The sequence below is a fragment of the Silene latifolia genome, unplaced genomic scaffold (genome assembly GCF_048544455.1).
Source record: "Silene latifolia isolate original U9 population unplaced genomic scaffold, ASM4854445v1 scaffold_156, whole genome shotgun sequence".
Taxonomy (NCBI): Eukaryota; Viridiplantae; Streptophyta; class Magnoliopsida; order Caryophyllales; family Caryophyllaceae; genus Silene; species Silene latifolia.
Window position 1 is genome coordinate 22,329 of NW_027413141.1, and position 6,000 is coordinate 28,328.

Genomic DNA, 6,000 nt, shown 5'->3' on the forward strand with positions numbered 1-6,000 from the left:
ATGAATTAACAAATTTAATCTAAGACAATGGCCAATTATCAAAGATTAAAAATAAGGTACAAGCATGTTATAGAAACTAGTATGTGATCACTAAGCATCCTAATTTATCATGTTACAAATACTTTTTATGCATGACTCCCTTTATCCCCTAGAAAAGATATAATACTCTTGCATTATGTAAATTACGCTAATGATGAACAAATTAAAATGATAAACATAATGATAAAGAAATAATACTAGAAATAAATTACCTCAACAATGGAAATGGAATTGGAATTGAAGAACAATGCAAAAGGAAATAACTTGGAAATGAAATTATAATTTGTAATACTTAAAGGAAATGATAACAAACTAATGAAAACTAAAATACACAAATCTATTATAACTACTGAAGTTTAGAGAGAATTCTATGTGGAAAATGTGTGGCAAAAGGTGTGTAAGAAGTGTGTTGATCAACACCCTTTATATAAGAATAAGGGAGTAAAATTTGCAAAGGAATCCAATGCTATGACTTAATGCTCCTTAATTCCTCCAGTTGAATGCTCATATGGAATCCAAAATGGCATCCTAAGCACACTCTTAATTTTCCTTCAATTCTTGAGTAATTGCCAAGGGGATCCAATGCGAGCCATTAATCCCATCTTTAAGCCTTTGGTTAATCACACAATTTAGCATCCCATGAGCATCTAAAGTTGAGCATCCCATATTGAGTTTGTGTGGACTTCTTAATTTGGGCTTCATTTGTGATTTCATTTGTGCATCAACCCACTTCATAATTCTTCATGATTGGACTTGTCATTTCCATAATATCCTACCATGGTCCATCTTGCTTCCACACTTAGCCTTGTATACTAGCTCTTGAAAATTTGTTAGAAATAAGCTCCTAAAAGCTCAAGTTCCTAAAAAATGTGACATACCATGCAAAGACATCTAGAATACAACATTAGCTCATAAAACCACTAAGATTAGTACACATGTTATGTATATTAGAGCCAAAATAAGAACATAAAGTTTATATAAAATGGACTTATCAAACTCCCCCAAGCTAAACTCTTGCTTGTCCCTAAGCAAGAAACCATATCCCATCAATTGCAACATCCTAACACAAGCTAAGCATAATGATTCAAAACCCGAAACAACATGGCAAAAGGAATAATGCAAAAACATGGATGAGATTTAAATGACGGCATAGCATGGAAGACTTTGAACGAACCTTTAAGCACTTGCATGATCTTTTGACTAATGGACTCTCACGATGCACTCAAATTCATTTGTATGTGGAAGGACATTTTGTGTGAAAATACTCACCTATCCTCGACTCATGAGAATGTGCCCGCAATCTAATATGGTAATCATTTCAAAACCACATGTCAAAACATTCAAATGCAAGCATGAAAAAGAAGCCATATCACTACGCCAAATCTGGCAATCAATAAGGTGCGTATCACAACGTTTTAATACATTTAATAATGACACTTAGATTACCGTTTTCCAAATATTGGCGGAAACCTAGACCGCGATAATGCGAATAACGGTTTTCCACGAAAACCATTGTTATTATAATGTGACAACGGCTACTTAACAAACCGTTATCAAAAACGTTTACGGTTTCCAAAAGCTCGTTATAAAATCTCTCTTATCAACGGTTGTTAGACAACCGTTACCAGTTTAAGAAAACGGCGTTTCAAAAACCGTTGCTAAATTAGCACCAGCAACGGTTTGTGGTACCCGTTGTTATGTTATAGATACGGGTTTCTTGTAACCGTTATCATTTTCCATTATGAAAGAATGGTTTTTCAATTCAACCGTTGTCACTATTTGATTAGATTTCTCAGTTTGACCACTGCATGCAAAAATTTATCAGAACTTTAATAAATATTCAATTTGACCAAAATAATTCTATAAATATGTCTTCATAATGTTTTAGGTCAAAATCTAAATTATTATCAAACATTTACTCTTTAATTTCTCTCTAAAAAAAATATGGCTGGTGTATCGGAGCTACGATCACGTTATCGTTACGCACAACCTTTTGCTTGCATTCTCCGTAATCTCCCGGTTCGTTACGATGGGAATGGAAAGGGTTTAAACCCTAATTTTTAGTGGTTGACTCAAATGCTTCATGACTCCGGTTTCACTGCGGTTAAAAAGTGTACCCTGTGTCTACAAACAAGCAAGGTTTTGTAGGCTTTGATTTTATCGAGTTTGACAAAGGCAACTGCCATGATTGTTTTCGTCAGGCAAGAACATTAGTGGCTAGATTTGCGGGGAAAGATGCGGGGAAAGAGGACTTTTATTCGGATGCTAAACAAAAGAGCCCTTATCTATTGGTTGCAACCCATGTTGATCATCATCTGCTGACACAAGACATGAGGCATCACATTCCTGCCACCATGCCTATGTCATGGGAGAAAGAGGCCATTCCTCATGCGCTGCCCGCTGATGATCAAGAGTCGATCTACGACTTGATCTATGCCAAAATTAGGAATGAAGACTATCCTAATACTTCATCAGATTCTAATTAAGTCTTTAATTATTATCTGACATTATGAGTTGTATTTTGATTATGGTGGTTATTTGAATTAAAGTTTAATAATTTATGTTATTTGTTACGTTTTAATTAAGTCCTTACACGCAAATGCAATCCACCAAATAAAATATTATAATGACCAACTTTCTACTTATAATAATAAAAAAGAATGGAAACGGCATAATAAGATCCACTGTGAAAACTGTTAAGTTATTTTAAAGTCGTTGTCATATTTTAAAGTCGTTGTCATAATAAGATCAACAACGGTTATTTTAAAGCCATTGTCATATTACACCAATTAACAACGGTGTTTCCTAAAACCATTGTAAAAACAGATCCACTGTGAAAACTAAAAAGTTTGTGATTTTAGTTTACCAATGCATGCCCTATTATTATTTTTGATTGTTTGACCATTATTCACCTCATGCATGCATGCACAATTACAACGGTTCTTATAAGAATCGTCTTAGATTATGCAACTCTAAAAATAAATGAAATTTTAAAGGTATTAATAATAGAATGACTGATGGTGAACAAGTCATCTTTGGCGTCGTCGCCGTCATTAATATTTATTGCTTAAAAAAGGTAATTTCATTTTCATAGCTACTGGCTTATATATGGGTCGTACTTGGATGATTGATGGTGAAATTGGTGATCCCATTTATAATGATGGATTTGCTGAATTTTACAATTTCGTTATTGAAAATTTTCATCTCCACTCATCAATCCCCCCCCCACCCCCCTTGTATTAGATGTGGTAATATTAGGATTTTGCCTATCCTAGATGTCAAAATACACTTAGAAAATAATAGTTTCAGTAGAGATTATAGACGTTGGATTTTTTATGGAGAATTAGAGGATGAGGATGGGGAATCTGATGTAGAGGTAAATAATCATACACCTAAAGCTACTGGTTTAGATATAGGGGATGAGGGATATGATGTCTGTGTAAACAATTGTTCTCCTACACCTGAAGTTCTTTTAGGTGAGAAGTTTGCTGAAGATGATGGATTCGATGATTTTGAAGCCACCGGTGATGGGGAAATAAATGCTGATGATTTAATTGAGAAGTTGAGTCAATCTGAAATGCCTTTATTTACTAGTTGTAAGAAGTATACCAAATTGTCCGCGGTGGTAAAGTTATATAACTTGAAGGGGACAAATGGGTGGAGTGATAAGAGTTTTACGGATCTTCTAGATTTTCTATGTGACATGCTTCCTCACGGTAATGTTCTTTCGAGTCGGACATATGAGGCTAAAAAATGATTAGAGAATTGGGCATGGAATATGAGAAAATACATGCTTGTCCTAATGACTGCATATTGTACCATAAATATTATGAGAAATTATCATATTGTCCGCGCTGCTCTGTATGACGTTATAAGACAAAGGAAGGGATCCCATCTAAGGTGTTGTGGTATTTTCCAATAATACCAAGATTCATAAGGATTTATTTGAATGAAGAAGATGCAAGAATGTTGACTTGACATAATAGTGGAAGGATTGAAGATGGAAAGTTAAGACACCCATCAGATGGTCAAGAGTGGAAAGAGTTTGACGCTAAATATCCTGACTTCGCCAAAGAAGCAAGGAACTTGCGTCTAGCGCTCTCCACAGATGGAATGAACCCTCATGGAAATATGAGTACCCAACACAGTACTTGGCCAGTTGTGTTGGCCATCTATAATTTTTTCCCATGGGTTTGCATGAAAAGGAAGTATCTGATGTTGTCTTTGTTGATATCTAGCCCTCGATAACCTGGAAATAACATAGACGTGTATTTGGAACCACTTCTAGATGATCTGAAGATTCTGTGGGAAAGAGGGATACCAGTGTTTGATGGTTATAAGAAGGAAAGTTTCAATCTGACAGCAATGTTATTGTGTACAAACTGACTTTCCGGCGTACGGCGATCTTTCTGGACATACTGTACATGGGAAAGAGGCTTGCCCATTGTGTGGGGGTGGGGGGGGGGGGATGTTGAATCAGAATATTTGAAGCATTCTCGCAAGCAAGTGTACAGGGGAAATCATCGATGGTTATGCCCTGATCATCATTATCGTAAGCTTCAGAAGGCGTTTAATGGGTGTCCTGAGCAACGTGGGACTCCTCAGATTTTGAATGGTCATGAAGTGTATGAGAAAGTGAAAGATATTGAGATAACGTATGGGAAGAAGGGACCTAAGTTGTCTACTCGTGGTTATAAAAAAAACCATATTTTTTACCAAACTTCCGTATTGGCGTGACCTCCCGGTTAGACATTGCCTAGATTTTATGCACATTGAAAAGAACATTTGTGATAATATAATCAATACTCTGCTGAATGTTCCAGGTAGGACAAAAGACAACAAGGCAGCTAAGGATGATATGGTTGAGATGGGTATTAGGCCCGAGCTGGCAGCTAAAACAAAAGGAAATCGGACTTTTTTGCCGCCTGCGGCTCATACTCTTTCAAAAAAGGAGAAGAAAGAGTTTTCCGAATGCTTGCTTGGTATTAAGGTGCTAGAGGGCTATTCTTCTAATATTAGAAGCCTTGTTTCATTGCAGGACCTAAAACTTACTGGTTTAAAGTCACATTACTGTCATACATTGATAAAACAACTACTAGCTATGGCCGTTCGTTCCATTCTACCTCCAAAGGTTCGACATGCTATAATTAGATTTTGCTATTTCTTCAAATCAATCAACAGTAAAGTCATTGATCCCGATGAAGCGGAAACTTTGCAGGACATCCTTGTCACCAGTCCTTGTCAGTTTGAAATGTATTTTCCTCTCTCATTTTTCACTATCATGGTTCATTTGACTGTCCATCTAGTTCGGGAGGTTTTGTATCTCGGGCCAGTGTATTTGAGATATCAGTACCGATTCGAACGATTGATGAAAGTTTAAAAGGATTACAGATCTAATAGGTATCGTCCAGAGGGGTGTATTGCTGAGCGAGCAATTATCGATGAAGCTCTTTCGTATTGTTACGCGTACCTCTCCTTGGATGAGTTAATTGGAGCTCCTATGAATCGTCATAGTGACTGTATGAATGGAGAAGGTGTAAGGGGTCGTGTTTCCAAGGATATATCATCTGACATGCGACATAGATCTCATACATACGTTCTTTTTAACGATGATCATGTCGAGCCTTATAGTATGGAACACCAGAGTTACCTTAAGGGAAAACACCCTCATAAGAACGAAAGGTGGTATGCAAATGAGCATTACAAGTAATTTAGTAACTGGTTTAAGGATACTATTTATGATGATGACAAGCCAATTGATGATTGCTCAACCAGCCTACGACATCTCGCTTTCGGTCCTGATGCTCATGCAACTTTTTATAGCGGGTATACGATCAATGGGTACACTTTCTACACCCACATTTAAGATGAGGCGAGCACAATGCAAAACAGTGGAGTTTGCGTAGATTCTAAGGCAATATACTTTGCTAGTTCAAAGGATAAAAATCCTATTTTGGGTAC